Source organism: Camellia sinensis, chromosome 10 (genome assembly GCF_055761805.1).
Source record: "Camellia sinensis isolate YWXY chromosome 10, ASM5576180v1, whole genome shotgun sequence".
In the NCBI taxonomy this organism is placed as follows: Eukaryota; Viridiplantae; Streptophyta; class Magnoliopsida; order Ericales; family Theaceae; genus Camellia; species Camellia sinensis.
Genome location: NC_138970.1, coordinates 8,185,441 through 8,203,640, shown reverse-complemented (window position 1 = coordinate 8,203,640; position 18,200 = coordinate 8,185,441). Strand labels below are relative to the sequence as shown.

Sequence of the window (18,200 nt, the reverse complement as noted above, 5' to 3'; positions counted from 1 at the left end):
TCATATGCATCTACTACCTGGCACCGGGACTCATCCAGGAAATGAAAGTTGACTCTGCAATTTACTCTCAAATCTTGGGCTATCTTGCAATCATCTCCGGAGCTGTTTCTTGTGTCTCCCTGGTTTCGATTTTTCTCCTAGATTTGCCTGGGAAGCTTGTTTTATGTGTATTATTGCCCATAATTCTGATAGGCATTTTGCTTAAGCAAGTCATTTTTTGTTGCCCGGACATGTTTGGTGCAACTTATCTGAGCATTAAGTATAGAATTTCAAATGCATTCGATTGGGTGCAAGACAAGTTCAGCTCTGTAATGAGGAACCTAATAGAGCAGCCATCTCTTTCCACTGAAACCTGTCCTGTCTAGGCATTTGATTGTTTGGTGCAACCTATATCCGTGTCAGATACTCGACATCTGGACAAGAAGTGAGATATGTGTTTGATAGTTTTCATCAGAAACTTTTTATATATTTGTGTGTAACACTATCATGATATATATAGTTGTATAATTGTTATAAAATAATTTTTACTTTATTTTATTCTGTTTGGTGGAACAAGAAATATGTTATGGATAATGAGATTCTCAAGCTAGACTTACTTGAAATAATATATATATATATATATATATAAAACTCAAATTTAGTAAGAGAAATTTTTTTAGACCAATTAGTAAGTTGCTACTAACCAAGTTCAAACAACCCCTCTCCTCGGTTATGCTAAAAAAGAAAATACTAATAATAATATTGTTGGTAAGTTGCTACTTGATTAATTTGTACGTGTGAAAATTTTGAAGTACTATTTGCTTCATTTGAACTGCAAAAGAAATAAAATATTCTGAACTTTCAGTTAATGATTTTTCTCAGTATTACATAAAAATTTCAAGGATTAATTACATGAAAATCTCTGAACTATAAGTGAATATCTTGAAGTACTATTTCAATTAAACCATTATTTAGTAATACCTCTGTGTATAGGAATGTAGAAGAACACAATCCATAGCTTGTGGCGCTGACTAAAAAGCACTAAAAAAAATAAAAAATAAGAACCTTATTAACAAGAAGCTAATGAAACTTCAGCAAAGGACACTGCACCACCAGAGAACCACTACTGCACCACCGCTCCACCACCTATCTTCTACTACTGAAACAAACTCTCCACCGAGAGAAATGAAACCCAGAAGCAGATCAAGCAATGAAACCCAGAAGTAGATTATACGTATGTGAGAGAGAGAGAGAGAGAGAGAGAAGTAACTGGTTGAAGGTGAGGCAAAGAAAATGTAAGGCTTAGGCTTCTTCAGCACTTTTTAATTGGGTGTGTTTGTAGCATATATTATTGATTTAAGAGTATTTTGAGAAGATAGTTAATGTTTAATTTATTTTGAGTTACATTATATCTCACAATTTTTACACTTTTTTTTTTAAAAAGTCAAAAAAGTAAAAAAAACAACTTTTAATAATCTTTCCAAAACATATGTTTGGTTTTTCCTTTTTGGCTAAAAAAGCACAAAAGAAAAAATTGACTACATAAGTTAATAAGACAAAATATTACATCCAAATCATAATTATTATATTTTTTTCTTAAAAAAGTCAAAAAAACCAAAACCAAAAACCAAATGAAACTAAAATAGTTAGGCTAAAATAATTAAAAAATTAAAAAGTCAGCTATCTTAGTTCTTCTCAAACACAGGCTCAAATTACCCATCTTATTGGTTGGGTGTATGTTAGAATTTCCCCTACTTTAACCTACCTTCTAATTACAATAACTAAAAAATAAATTCCTATTTTAATGTGGTCCCTCCCAAGTTCCCAACGCTTATACTTTAAAATTTGCACAAAGTCAAAACAAAAGAAATTAAAATAATATTTGAATAAAAATAAAAAATAAAAAAGTGTTTATCATTATTTATGAGTTTTTGACTAATTTATAAGCCAATAAATCAATCAATCATAAAAATACAATTAACGCTACAAGTTTGTTTCCCTTAAAATTTAATTCATAGATTATTTTTTTTCATGACTAATTCATTAGTCATATAAATAAAAATTAATATTATTAAATCTTTTACATTGAAATATATAATTTCACTATGTTTATTTTTATATTTTCACATAATATGCATTTGTGTCTGTTCCTTTAGCTTTTCTAAAAATAAGATAGTTTAATTATATTAAAATTATAAAATCTGTTGTATTTTTTTCAAATCTAGGAACTTCACTATAATGCACCTTATTTTCTTTTTATTTTTTTATTTATTATTTTTTTTGTAAAAATAACTCAAATTTTAATATATATTTTTAAACTTCAAAGAAGAATCGTGTAATTTACCTTTAATAAACGAAGCAAGTCTTGCTTTTTAGTGTTTCACTAGTTATTCTATAGAAAACTTGTGGAAAATAAAATGGACCTTTTTGACTAAGAGAAGAAAAATGGAAGGTCGGTGGAAATACACACAAACAACCGTGGTGTCCAACATTTCTTTGCTCTGTTTTGGGTTTGAGTGCTCCTCATTTTCATTTTATTGACTGAATCCATATTTGAGATTGCAGACTTGCAGTCAGGTCTTTAGTTACAAGATCTGAATTTTTTTTTTTTTTTTTTGGGGGGGGTTTGAATTGGGGTTTATATTTTTTTAGTGTGATTTGGATTTAAATTAGAAGAGAGAGAGGGGAAGGGGAAGGGGGACAAGGAACTGGAACAGAGGACTCATTTGACCTTGAATAAGGATAGTAATTCAAATTTAGATACAATAGTTTACTAATGAATTTGAAAATTGAATTAAACAGCTTAATCTTGATGGATTTAAAATTACCATATAAAATTTATTATTTAAAATCATGATAAGTATTGCAATCTTCTACTTGTTTTTGCAACCAATTTTACTCATTACCTATCAATTGAATGAATTTTCTCATTATTAAGAACTAATGGATGAGATATGATTAGGACATGGTGCCCCAAAACTACCACCATAGAAAAATTAAGAGTCTTTGCAAGCATAAATTGAAATACCCCTTAATGATGCAAAGATAAGGTAGTATTTTCTAATCATATCTTTAGATAGCATTTATTATTAAGTTCATATGATAAGTAGAAAGTTCAAACATGTCCTTACATATTAGAGGACAGTCTCAAAATCACTAACTTAAAAATAAAAAATAAATAAAAACTATAATATGACTCACACATGACCCCTTTTTAATCTACAAGGCTATTACATACAATTCCCTATATCTAGATCATTACTCGGCTTATAATCAAAATTACTCATAACCCATTTGAGTGGTGATACTTCTTTAACCAACAAATTGACTCAAAATGACTAAGATAACCTCAAAACCCTAACATTGTCTGAGACAGGGCCACATATTTGACCATAGTCATGAACCTTAGCATGATAAAATGAACTATAAAATGTGAGCCTTGTTCTAGCTAAATTGCTTGGAACTTGGAACTTGCATTCTTGAACCCACCCTTTCCATGAGAAGCATAAGGAGCTTTCAGGGTTTCTTTTGCAGCAATAGCTTCCATCATCATCGATCCATGGCAACCATTCATGGTATCTCCAATGGAGAAAGTGAGATTGCAGAACTTGTTTGGGATTGTTCTTATGACTTGGGCAGTGGCACTTTCTCTCCCTCCAACTAGTTTGATCGTCGCAAGTCTGGAGGGGATAGAAAAGTACTTTAAGTCTATGTATTTGACTGGTTTGAGCGACTCAATGATCCATCCAGGGATTGGTAAAACAAGGTCTTGTTTTTTGGGGAAGAGAAGGACTCCTATTGAGAAGTTCTTGAACACATGTGAACCAATTTCGAACCCACTGTTTTTTACTAGGTTACCTGCATGGCCAAAAAAAAGAAACTAAATTTTAAAAAAAAATTGAAGGACTAAAACTAGTACAATCATGTACACCCTTCTTAGGGAAAAAAAAATCAACAATGATTGAGACCCCCAATTTGGGGATCTCCATGACCCCAAAAATGATTTGGATCACTCATGTGAGAGAGATAGGGGGGAAAAAAATTACATGAGTGGTCCAGATTATTTTGGGGGTCATGGCGATCTCCAAAATTGGGGGTTTTAATCATTGTTGAAAAATATATATGGCCAAATATGTGAACTCATAATTTTGAGGGTTTTGGACAATTTTTGGTAAATACTAGTTAAAAGAAAATTATATTTGTACCTAATAGATTCACACAACAAACATTCTACATTAGTGTACTAATGGGTCCAAAATAACATGTCATTTTGTTACGTGAATCCACATTAAGTGAGAAAAGGGCAAACTAAACTTTTAGTCTATTTTGCTTGTTTGTTGTGTCAGTTTGGTACTAGTAATTTTAATTGCATCAATTTTATCAGTAAATTCTTCGCGTTGTATCAATTTAATCAGATTAATAACATCACATTAGAAATTTGGCTGCAATGAAGGGGATAAAATAGTCTGTACCCTCAAAGTAATTAATGAATTTACGTCAAATTCAAAAGGTTTCGTCACTTTTGAATGCCCCAATTTCCCTTTGATTTTAGTTCAATTTCTTAATAGATATTATCAATTAGACTAAATTGATATAATATAATAAAGGAGCATTTACACACAAATCATAATTTATGAATTTATACTCCATTAAGTCCTAACTAAGAGTTTTTAGACCTTCAAGTCCAATTAAATTTTTAATAGTCGGAATTACCCTTCAAACAATAATTGTTCATCATTTATAAATTATCTATAAAGGAACATGATGATTTGACATTTATTTTGATTTTTGAAACTTTAAAATATCAACTTTCAAATTGAAAAACTTTTTGAAAAATTATGTGCAAAAAAAAAAAAAAAACCTTCTTTTTTTTTTGAAAAAAATTGAAAAAACTGAATTATTTTTCTTTTTGTGTGTAAAACGAAAACTTTTGTGTCTATAAAAGGAGCATGATGGTGGAACATTGATGTGCAAAATTGAAATAAAAAACCAAAAAAAAAAAATGAAAAAACTAATAATGTTCTCAATTTTATTGGATAGTTGAATCAAACAAATAAGTAAAAAAACAAAAACGTTTAATCTCATGCTCTGTTTTTTTTCTCAGTTAGTGAAACAATTATTTAGAACATTACTATGCAAAATTGATAATATTCTTAGTTTTAAAAATTGAAAAAAGCTAATAATATTCTCAGTTTACTAAATAAGACTTATTGGTTCAAAAAATCTTAAATAGGACATGAGCTACCATAACATTTGTATATAGGACTTTTAAATAATTAACTTTATAAAAAATTAAATAGCTAAATTGATACAATTAGAATTACATGGGTTAATTTGATATTAGAGGTAAATTAAAAGACCTATTGGTGAAATTTTTAAATTTTTTTGGGTGCATAATTTTCATAAAAAAGAATGATATGACTATCCTTTTATTTCAAACTAAAATAGTCACTGCTCACCATCATAGCTCATAATTTTTAAAATTAAATGACTCTGGATGATTTTTCTTTAATATTGTGTTAATAAATTGTTTTCCTTGTGCAAAATACCCAAGATTGAAAATTAATCATATCTCTAACCCCCACAACACATTAATTTTTTTTAGGAAAACTTACAAACACATCCCTTAAAATTTACTTAAATTACAAATTACCCCATGTGGTTCTAGAAATTATATTATGCCCCCTAAGGTTTCATAACAAATAGGTCCTTTTATTAAAAAATCATCAAGTTAATTAATAATTTTTAATAATGTTAGAATTTTATTTTAATTAATAATTCTGATAATTTTATTATTATATAGTGAACAGTTATAAATTTTATTTTTTAAATTAATTCTGTTAAATGAAAAATTCTAACAGGGAGGTATTTATAATTTTTCAAACCACATGAGGCAATTCGTATTTTAAGCAAATCTCAGAAAGTGTATTTGTAATTTATCTTTTTTTTTTTTAAAAAAAAAAAAAAAAAAAAAAGGACATTATGAAGAGTTGCCTCTAGTATAAAGTGAGAGGGGAAAGCTCTTTGATAGCAATGGCATCCAAAAGGGGTCGACAAGTAGGGTCGTCTTGAACCCCAGGGTAATAAAAAGTGACCTTAACAACCTTCGAAATAGCCATGAAAGCCCACCCATAAGTATCACCACCATCACTGCTATACAAGGTCTGAATTGGAAGATCAGCAGAGAGACCAAAGGCAGAGACTCTCAACACCTCATCAAGTGCGCAGGTTCTTGTGGCTCCAAAGGTGAGAGAATAGATTGCACCAATAGTGTTGACAGTCATATTTTGAGAAATGGATGTTTCATTTCTCAGACTCACTGCGAGGGGCCACGTGGAATGGCAAAGTAGAAGCCACCTGGCTGAGGCCCACCTGACATGTAATCAACTAAACCATTGATTTCCCAATTGGGTAATGAGTGTTTTCCTTTAATCACTGTTTTGTCAAGGTTTGAGGGCTTTGGTTGTATTTCAAAGTTTCCATTTGAGAAGTCCTGTGGAGAGAAGGTGTTCATAATTAATCACAACTAATGTAGTCAAAATTTGGATTTGTTTGGTGTTTTTCTATCCAAATTAAAAGTTAATAATCAGATAAAAAGGTTGGTTGTCACAAAAAAATTTAAAAATCATTCAAAACATATTAATTTTTTTCAAGAAGTCATAACAAAGTTAAGAAATATCAGGGGAAAAAAAAAACAAAAGGAGGACAAATTGTGAAATGGGCACTAATGGTAAATGCACTTATTTCTCAACTTTCAACTTTTATGTTCAATTTTTTAAAACTTATTTAATTTATTTATGTTTTCTAAGTAGAAATTGCAACAAAATACTCTAGCATAAATTTTCAAAATAAAAATAGAAAAATTATAGGTAACGTTTTAGAAAATTTTACAATTTTATGTTCTACTAAGAGGGAAAAAAAAAAAAAAAAAACTAAGGACTTTTTATTTTTAATGAATCTTTTAAAAGATTTTTTCAATTTTTTTTTCTTTTTCGTTTCAAGATCTAGTAGATTGCCTTGAAAAGTAAATTTTTTCAACACAAATTTAAAAAAAAAAATACTAAAGAGGAAAAGACTCTATTTATTTATTTATTTTTATTTTTTTATTTTTTGCTTGTCCCAAATTAAGGTGACCATTGGTTCAATGGTTAAGACTTGGCCTAATAATCTTAGGGTATGTTTGATTGGAAGGATTAAAGCATGGGATTGGGATTATTAATCCGTGGGCCCAATTATCCCATGTTTGTTTTGACAATTTGTTTTAGGATTATTAATCCAATGGATAATTAATCCAACAAATTTGTAGGATTATTAATAATGGGGTAGGGGTGGGATTGTGAATACCACACTAATTTGATAGGATTATTTATACCTCACTATTAGTCTTGTGGAATCAAACAAGCCCTTAAGGTATTAGGTTCAAGTCTTGGGGTTACCACTATGTGTATTATGCTAAAGGTTAGATGTGTACTCAATCTTTCTCCTTCCAAACACATTAATGTGTACTAACTGTGCATTTTTTTTTTTAAGTCCCAAACTCACCAAGAATGAATTTACATTTTGCCTCCTTTGTTTGGATAACCTACAAAAGTTAAAAAATCAAAAAGTTACTAAAAAAATCAAAAAGTCCATACTATTTGGGTAGAATGGTTATTTTGATTTTATTACAATATTTTATTACATATCTTTTCATAAAAAGTTAAAAAGTTATCCCAAATATATATCTTTTTTTCCTCTCTATTTTTTAAGTTAAAAAGTCAAAAAATGTACTTATATAACACATCCCAAACAAACAAAACATTGTTGTTGGAGTACACATATTAGGTAAACTTGTGAGATAAAATTAAAAAATAAAATTATTTTACATATTCTTTTGTTAAGTAAAATGCAGTGTTAGAGTTACTATAAAAAGTAAAAAAACATTGTTGATTTACAGAGTAATCAAAACCAAACCACATCACATTCAAGCAATTTCTTCCAAAAAGAGAACTAGAGATAGATGTGATGTTAGATATATATAAAGCAAGTAAAAGGGAGTGAGAGAATGCTTACCATCAAGATGTGGTGGAAGAGGAGAAAGAGCTACAGAAGTAGAGATGCCGTAGAGAGAGAAGATGAACAAAACACAGCATAGAGAGAGAGAGAGAGAGAGAGAGAAACAGAGCCATTTGGCATTTGCTAATGCTGCTAGCTGTGAATTGAAATGTGGAAAGAGATGAGAGTGAGCTATCTATACAATAAAATAAAAAAAATACAAGGCCTCAGGTGTGGAGAGATAAACAAGACAGGAAAAATTAGTGAAACATTTTTCTTTAATTTTGTGTAGTAAGAGAGGTCTAAGCAATAGCGAAGGGAGCATGGGACCAAGGGGGGTCACGTGCCCCCCGAATTTGGGGATTTTTTTTTTTCAAACATAAAGAAAATATTTTAAATAAAAAATTATAAAAATATTATTAAGTGAAATGTCAATGACATTTTAAAAATTATGAAAACAATAATGGCTGTTTTGATTGAAAATGAAGAGACTACTATAAATAAACCATATTACCTGTGAAATTTTTTGAATGTAACAGTTATGTCATTATTAGTGATATGCAAGTAGAAGTAATCTCACTATAAATATATGAAATTTATTAGATTGTTAGTTACATTTGACATGTAAGGTTCATTTTTTATGTGTTTATTTACCATTAATGGGTGATATCACATACCAATGATGACATAGTATTACCATTATATTGAATTTTTAATCAAATTTTGTATAAAAAAATAATTTATCATTATATAATTTATTTTAAGGTTTATATCCATATTTTTTTTGTATTGTCCATGATACACTAGTTACAAATAATATTATTTTTTTTTATGATTCTCGAAATCAATCTTAAAAACTTGCATGAAATATTTTTGTAAAAATTATTATAATTAATAAGTGCCCACTCTAATTTAATTTTCTAGCTCCACCACTGGGTCTAAGATATATGTTTTAATTAGCTAAGGTCTTTCGATGAAATTTCTTTATGATCATATCATCGAAATTTTGAAATTTCTCAGTAAAAATTAAAATCTCTCTATGTTGGGACCGAAATTTCTTTTAGTCAGACACAAATTTCTCTAAGTTGAATTTTCTCTATGAAAATATTGAGGGACCTCAATTATTATGAAAATATTATACGTTCTTTATTTTTTTAAATTTTAATATCAGAGACGTTAAAAAAATTTCTCAAAACGATAATGCTATTGATGTTAGCCTTCATAGCTAAGGCTTTCCCTTACTAGTATAAATAGAGGTCTTTCTCCTCCAACTTAGTAAGCTGTTTTTTAAAGAGGTTTTGTGATCAAAAATAAGATGGTGTTTTGAAATAAAAAGTTGGAAATGATTTTTTACACCAAAGAAAATTTTTCCTATATTGTTTTGTTAGTTTCTTCTTTGGTTCTTGTTAGAGAGAGTGCAGCTATTGTCAAGTTTGCCAAACCTATTCAGAAGGTGCTTTTGCATTACCTGGTTTCGATCGTCGTATCTTGGGAGGAAGACGCCAGCATACCTCCAGCACCCATTAAGAGGCAGTGAATCTGTTTAAAGGAAACTGTGCTATCACACAAGCTTCGATTTGCTTCTTTTCTTATTATTTGTTCTTTAATTTTTAGAATTTAGTTTACCTCGACGAGTTCTAATCTTTAGTTATCCATGTTAATAATTGGTTCTGTTAGTAATGTAATCTAATTTATTTCTATATTTAGTTGTGTCATTTATTCTGTATTTCATCCTTTAATAAAAAAAGTTGCTTTGTCATTTTTATTTAATTTATTTTATATATTTTTCTTGTATTATTATGGAAGAATACCAACAATCTTAAAACAGATCTTTTTATAAATAGTTTTTGAAAAAACAATTTAGCTTTTATTTTAATTTATTCTAATGACTATTGGAATTAAAATTAATTTAATTGTCTAGAGTTATAATTGGATTGTTTTGAATTGTTTATTTCTAATAATATATTCATGCAATTTATTTTATATTAATTAGTTGTTATTGCATGAGTTATTTGATTGTTAGTGTTTAAGTTAGTAGGAGTTCATAAAAATAAAAATTTCATTATGTAAAATTCTTACTATTTTATTTAATTTGTTTGATTGTTTTCTTTTGTAATTGAGAGGGTAATTTATGTGTATAGTTTGGACCAAGCTATGTCCATTTATCTTAGATGTTGGGCCGAACTACGAGCCGAAGTAAATGTTTGGATAGCACGGTCCTAGATCATCCAAGCGTCAAGTTGGTCAGAGATGGACTACCAAGGGCCTGACCTGGCTATCCCAGGCTAAACCTCGTAGAGGATTGAGGTGTCAGTGGAAAGAGGACCAAGCTAAGGGTAGCTCTGCAGGGTGCCATCTCACAATTAAAACTACGACAGTGTTGCCTAAAGTAGCACCGAGCTGTGTAAGCTCGGTTGAGTGTGGTACCAGCCGAGGTAAGAGTTGCAACCATCTCACTTGGTTAGCAATGAGTAGGGTGTTATCAAGATAGGTATTATCCTTGGGAGTGTGATTCCTAGCAGGACTCTACTGAGGAGAGTTAGAATCTTACTAGGATTGTGTCAGGCAGAATCTATAAAAGCTCATGACAGGACCTATGTACAGGTAACACAATTCTTATTCTCAAATACACAAAACTTTTGTGTCTATTGTCTATTTTGCTGACTTAGGCATTGGAGAGGTTTCCGGCACACACCCTCCGGCTAGCTCACGTTTGTGTTTTCAGGTAGTAAAGCGATGACGTTTAGAGGTGTGCAAACTTAATCAACAAGATTATACGAAAAGATTATTTCATGCTCATACAATTGGCGTCATCTGTGGGAAAGCATATAGAGAACAAACCTTTTGATTGAGTTTTCTTTCAATCAATGTCAATGGCACATAACGAGGACTTGCCACATTCTGCTATTGATGGGCAGACCCCGGAAGGGGACGGGAGGCACGAAGGTTTGCCTTTTGTTTCGCCCATGGCAGAATTGGATCCCCAACGACGGAACCTATAGAGAGACGCGAGAGAAAGACGGGCACAAGTCCACGACACTCTCAAAGCCCTGATAGACAGAGGTGGCGGATGGATTCTCAGGTTCTGGAAGATCACATGAGGGAACAAGACAAAGTGATAAGGAGAATGGCGACTGACATGGAGATCATGAAGCGCCAGATAAAAGGCAAATGGGTGGTAGGAGAAGAGATGCGCAAAAGCAGGATGTACACTCGCCACTCAGAAGATCGTGACAAGTAAGTTACACCATCACAAACTGAAAGTAGAAGCCTCAGGACAAGCAACACACAATCAAGGACTTCCAGGACTCGTTTCTCTAGGTCTGAGAGAACGAGGACTGAAAGGTCTTGTACAGAGGGAAGCAGTTATCGGCCCTCACATTCCTACCAAACAACATCTAGACACATAGAGTTGCCTAGGTCAGCAGACCTGAGGACAGTACTAGAAGAAAGGGCTTGAAGGAAAGAGGACACCCAGGCTCGCGACCCCCGAAGGGTCTCTACTCTACAACGGTTGGCTCCTAGGACACATAGGAGTATCGAGGTTGGAATGCCAGTACCACGTCTTGCCTATGAACCAGCAGACAAAGCGTTAGCAAGGTTGCAGAGCTCACCATTCATTCCAGCGATTGAGAACGCACCATTACCCTTAGGCTTCCACAGCCTAAATTCACAAATTACGAGGGGAAGTCAGACCCCTACATGCACTTGAGCCACTTTTGCCAGGTTATGGCTGTGTATCGATGAAACGAGGCTCTAACGTGTATCCTGTTTCCTTCTAGCCTAGGTGACCTGGGTTTGGCATGGTTTGAGAAGTTGCCAGAAGGCAGTATAGCTTCATGGGTGCAACTTGCGGAGGCATTTGTGACCAGGTTTAGAACAAACACCAAGACGTCAATGGAGATTAACCAACTGCTCTCCATAGACATGGGCAAGAATAAAACATTAATGTCTTACAACAACCAGTATTGGAAGACTTTTAATCAGATTGGAGATTGCCCCACAAACCTAGCTATCGCACAGTACAAACGAGGTTTACCGGCAGGCAATAAATTGAGGGATTCAATGACAATGATACCACCCCTCACAATGGAGGCCCTAATGGAAAGAGTGTATCAGCACATCCGAGTAGAAGAAGATGTCGCTCATGCCAAAGAAAAATCTAGCACAACAACGATGTCAGACAAAAAACCTGCTGCAAAAGTTAACACGGTCGGGCGAGAAGAATGACCAAGCAAAAATGGGCAGGGCAAACGAGCCAATGATGAGGACTCCCAAGCAAGGAAGTTGGGAGTCTGCACCACCATCACCATGGTGTTCAATCAACCTAGTTACCGAATTATTAGCGAGATACATGACGAACCCTTCGTTTGGCGGCCAGCCAAGTTAAGAGAAGCGTAGAGGGGCTACGATGATAGGTACCGTTGCACCTTCTATGATGAACCACCATCACTATGGTGTTCAATAAACCTATCTACCAGATTATTAGCGAGATACATGACGAACCCTTCGTTTGGCAGCCAGCCAAGTTAAGAGAAGCGTAGAGGGACTACGATGATAGGTACCGTTGCACCTTCTATGATGAAAAAGGGCACCGAACTGAAAACTGTACGCCATGAAGGCAACATCTGGAGAAGTTAGTGGTCGTAAGCCACCTGGACCAATATATTGAAGGGGGAGCGCAGCCAACCCCCCAAGATAGCAACAGGCCAGATGGGATGCCAGCCGACGATCCGCCCCCTGACAGTTCACCCCAAGGCATAATCAATGTGATACATGGGATCATCGAGCCTGAACAAGTATGTGAACTCAGAGGGATGATCAAGAAGGTTGAGCACATGAGAGAGGTACTGAATGCACAACCTATCGTGAAAAAGGAAAAAATGGAGGCTACAAACGTCATCACCTTTTCCAACAAGGACTTAGCAAGGTTACAAAGCCCTCACAATGACGCACTAGTGGTTACTCTGCGCGTCAAGAATTTCGACATCAAGTGGATCCTCATTAACCAAGGGAGCTCATGCGAGATAATGTACTATGAGACCCTTAAGTAACTTAAATTGGAGGACAAAGATTTAGCACCCGCAACATCTCCCTTAGTCCTCTTCAACTCAATGCCAGAATGGCCGATTGGCAAGATAATTCTGCCAGTCAAAGCAAGAACAATGACAAAGTAAGTGGAATTTTGGGTATTGAAAGTCCCATCCACTTACAACATGATCTTGGGAAGAGCATGGTTACATGCCATGTGAGCGGTAGCATCGACCTACCACCAGGTGTTACGGTTCCCCAATGAAGCCGGAATGATTGAAGAAGTCTTAGGAGACCAAATCATGTCCAAGTAGTGCTTCGGAATAGTAAATGGCAGCCAGGCTACAAAAGGGTTCGTAGAAATGGTAGAGGAGCCAGAAAATAATGAGCTGTTCGCAGACATCGGCAAGGCAGCCGAACAGAAGGTAGTGGAAGACTTAGTAGAGGTAAAAATAGATGAGAAAAACCCGGAAAGGTTCTTTTTGCTCTGCTCGGCTTGTCTCTATCCAGTATCGAGAGAATAAAGATTATGGAGTTTTTGACCTCTAACATCGAAGTGGTACCAAAAAAGAACAAAAAATGGCATGTTTGCATGGACTACAAGACAATCAATAAAGCATGCCCAAAAGATAGCTTCCTTTTACCACGAATAGACTAACTGGTGGACCTAACTGCAAGTCATAACCAACTTAGCTTTCTTGATGCGTATCGTGGTTACCATCAGATCGTTATGTATGAATCGGACCAGGAGGTCACATCATTTACAACACCCAGCAGATTATATTGCTACAAGGTCATGCCATTTGGCCTAAAAAATGCAGGGGCAACATTCCAACGAATGATCGCCAAAATGTTTGAGCCATTGTTAGGCAGAACAATGGAAACTTACATAGATGACATGGTGGTCAAAAGTAAGAATGGAGGGGGTCATCTCAAGGACCTAGATAAGATGTTTCAAATTTTGAAAACCCACGGATTGTGACTGAACGCATCTAAGTGCGCATTTGGTGTGGGGTCAGGAAAGTTTCTTGGTTTTTTAGTGACCAATCGGGGTATGGAAGCCAATCCGTCTCAGATCAAAGCCATTCAAGACCTAGAGAGGCCTAATACAATCAAAGAAGTACAGTATCTCACAGGCCTGGCTGCAGCACTAAACCGTTTCATAAGTCAGTCGTCAAACAAATGTCGGCCATTCTTTCAGGCGCTGAAGGCCAAATTTGAATGGGATGACGAGTGCGACCGCGCTAGGAAAAGCTTGAAAGAATACATGACCTCTCCGCCGTTGTTGGTAACCCCAATACCAGGAGAAGAACTTTTTCTATACTTAGCAGTTTCCCACCATGCAGTTAGCGCAGTGTTGGTATGGGTTGAGAGAATACAACACCTGCCAATCTTTTACGTTAGCAAGACATTGCTGGGCACCGAAATAAGGTATCTACCATTGGAGAAGTTGGCCTTAGCTTTGATGATGGCTTCCAGAAAATTGTCACACTACTTCCATGCCCACACTGTGATTATTTTAACAGCCTTCCCCTTAAAAGTCTTGATTGAAATGGAGGATTTTTCTGGGCGCATTTTGAAGTGGGCAATGGAGTTAGGATAGTTTTACATTAAGTTTCAGCCAAGAACCGCAATAAAAGCGTAAGCTTTAGTAGACTTCGTGGCCAAATTTACCCCAGGAAGTCATCATGTTTGCCCGATTAACTTAACGGAGGAAAGGGGGGACAATGCCGCAGGGATAGCGCAACCCCCACAGCAGGTCTCTCAACTGCATAGCAAACCATTCAACCTTACAGAAAGGGAAGAAGGAGCAAATCGCAATACAACAAGCAAGGACTCAACTGAAAGTTTAGTCCTAAGATAGCTAGACAGTGAGGACCAGATCATAATGACGACCAACAACTTAGAAGAAGACAGCATCGACATCGATGCCCCTAATCCTAAGGCGTCATCAGATCCCTCCACTTGCTGGAAGTTGTTTGTAGGAGAGATGTGAAAGCTTTTCGTAAATGGAGCATCCAACAGACATGGTGCCAGACTCGGCATAGTTCTCATCTCACTAGATTGCTTGACCATTGAACAGGAAATCAACCTTGGCTTTCCAGCATCCAACAACGAGGTGGAGTATGAAACATTATTAGTGGGTTTTAAGTCAGCATTTCGCATAGAGGCCACCGAGCTAATGGTATACAATGATTCTCAACTTGTAGTCAACCAAATTTTGGGTGATTACGAAGCAAAAGATGATAGAATGGCCAAGTACCAAGAGTTAATCAGAAATGAAATCATGAAATTTGAAGTGGTTAGGATAGAGTAAATCAGCCGAAAGGAAAATAATAAAGCAGATGAGCTAGCCATTTTGCGTCATTGGTAGATACGTCTATCCCACACCCGTTGTTAATAGACTTCCTATCAAGACCAAGTATTGAAGAGCCGGAAGCGGCCGAAGCATGCTACACCGATCTAGGTCCTTCTTGGATGGACCCCATCATAATGTTTTTAAAAGATAGCATTTTACCTGAAAGAAAAGAAGGAAGCCAACAAAATTCGTGCCAAATCATAGCAGTTTTGGTTTTCCCCATCCCTGACGTTGTACAAGAAATCCTTCACAAGACCATACTTCATGTGTGTCCATCCTAGCAAGGTCGAGGCATTTCTATTTGAAATTCACGAAGACATGTATGGGAGTCATCAAGAAGGGTGATCCTTGGCCTACCAAGCTATTTCACAAGGGTATTGGTGGCTATACATGCAAACGGATGCAGAGAAGTATGTCAAGAAGTGTGAGAAATGTCAAAAGTTTGCACATCAAATACATCAACCAGCCAGAGAGCTCCTACCTTTGACCAGCCCTTGGCCCTTTGCAATGTGGGGCTTGGATATAATAGGACCACTCCCAATCGCGCCAGGCAACAGGAAGTTCTTTCTCGCAGTAACGGACTACTTCAAAAGTGAGTGGAGGCAGAAGCACTCGCATCCATAAAAGAAAAAGACGTCAAGAAGTTTGTCTGGCAAAACATCATAACCTAGTTTGGAATCCCCAAGGCTTTGATATCTGACAATGGCACTTAGTTTGATGGAAAAATCTTTAGAGCTTTTTGCAAAGAATACAAGATAGAATTTTTTAACTCCACACCGGCGTACCCCCAAGCAAATGGCCAGGCTGAAGCTTCTAACAAGGTAGTCTTAGATAGTCTGAAAAAGAGGCTAGAAAAAGCAAAAGGCAAATGGGTTGCCGAACTTCCCCACGTCTTATGGGCTTACCGAACTACACCTCGGCGGTCGACTGGCAAAACACCTTTTTCCTTAGCTTTGGCATGGAGACAGTAATCCCTCTGGAAGTTGGCCTCCCCATCATTAGAAGCAAAACTTTTGATCCAGACTTGAATGGCGAGGCCATAGCCCTAGAACTAGACCTTGCAGAAGAGAGAAGAGAAAGGGCACTAGTATACACTGCCTCATATCAACAGGAGTTGTCCAGAAAATATAATAAAGCGGTGCACCTAAGACAATTCAAGATTGGAGAATGAGTATTGCGCAAAGTAATGGGCAACACTTTGGTGCCTAAAGATGGCAAATTAGGACCTAATTGGTAAGGACCGTACAGAGTGATCGGTTTGGCAGGAAAATGGGCATATCACCTAGAAGATGTGGACGGTAAAGCTATTCCAAGGCCAGGGAACACGGCCAATCTCAAAGTATTTTATTTTTAGTTCTTTCTTAAACTCTTATAATTTTTCTTTCAATAAAACAAGTAGACATTTTTTTCTGTAAAAATTATTTCCTCTGTTTATAAAAATTGTTCGTACTCATTGCCCGACTAGGAGGCAATCAAGAAGGTTGGTAGGTTTGACCAACACTTTTTCATTCTTGAGCCGATATACGGATCTAGGCTCAAGAGTGTTGGCAGGTATGACCAACACTTTTTCATTCTTCAGCCGAGATAAGGATCTAGGCTCAAGAGGGTTGGCAGGTTTGACCAACACTTTTTCATTATTCAACCGAGATAAGGATCTCGGCTCAAGAGGGTTGGCAGGTTTGACCAACACTTTTTTATTTTTCAGCCGAGATAAGGATCTCGGCTCAAAAGGGTTGGCAGGTTTGACCAACACTTTTCATTCTTCAGCCGAGATAAGGATCTGGGCTCAAGAACGTTGGCAAGTTTGACCAACACATTTTCATTCTTCAACCGAAATAAGGATCTAGACTCAAGAAGGTTGGCAGGTGTGGCCAATAGGTTTTTTCTTTAACCGAGATAGGTATCTCGGCTAAAGATGATGGGCAGGAAGAGGCAAAACTATTGAGCCTGGCCAAGTATACAGTCAAAATGAGACACTAAAACAGAGGAAAAGCACAGTGACCGAGCAAGAAGAACAAAAAACTTTTTCCATTGATTGAAAAGTGATTACAAGAGGTGGGATGTATAGCCCGGTTACATTTCATAAAGCAAAAAACAAGAAAAAAGGCTTCTTGGTCAAACAAAAAGGTCATCAAGGTAGGGGTCTAGGTCACCCCGGACTTCGCCACTGGGCAGGCTGGTTTCGACATCAGCTTCCTAGGTTAGATCGGTCACAAGCACTCTGTCAATCGTACTTGGCACAGTTTGGCTAAACAGATCCACCCGAGTGGGCAGTGAAGACTGGCGACCGAGGTTAGTGTTGGCCGGAGGAGCATTAACTGGGTCAGGGGTCTCTTCTTCCTCCTCTCCCCCCCCCCCTTAAAAGAACTTCTGCTGGACTGCGTTTTCAAAGTCCGTCACATAGCTCGGTATGAAGTGGAGGGAAGGGTTCAAAAAAAATTCGGAGTCATGCCCCTGACCGAGCTTATCAGCCGCAGCCTTCCAACCGCATTTGAAGAAAATGTCTTTGGCTACTTCACACTGTTGGATGTAGGTTTCTTCTCCCTCCTTATAACCCTGATCCTCAACGTCCTACGTCTTCTTCTTCCACTCCTAGATCTCGGCATTCTTTTTCTTTTCCAGCTTGGCAAGCTCACGCAAATAGCAGTCTTTTTTCTCGGACAAGGCTTTTTTCTTGTCAGCTTCGGCCGTGTTGACTAGCTCGTCCAGTTGCTCATTTTCACCAACCACCTCGGCTAGTTTCGCCTTTACCTCTTTCAGCTCGGTCGCCTTGGCATTTGAATCAGCCACAGCCGAC

At 36.0% G+C, this 18,200-nt stretch overlaps 1 pseudogene; it reads right to left on the bottom strand.

Annotated features, from left to right (window-relative positions):
* Positions 1 to 3,317: 3,317 nt before the first annotated feature.
* Positions 3,318 to 6,493, bottom strand: LOC114320521 (protein TEEBE pseudogene; annotated as a pseudogene).
* Between the last annotated feature and the right edge of the window lie 11,707 nt (positions 6,494 to 18,200).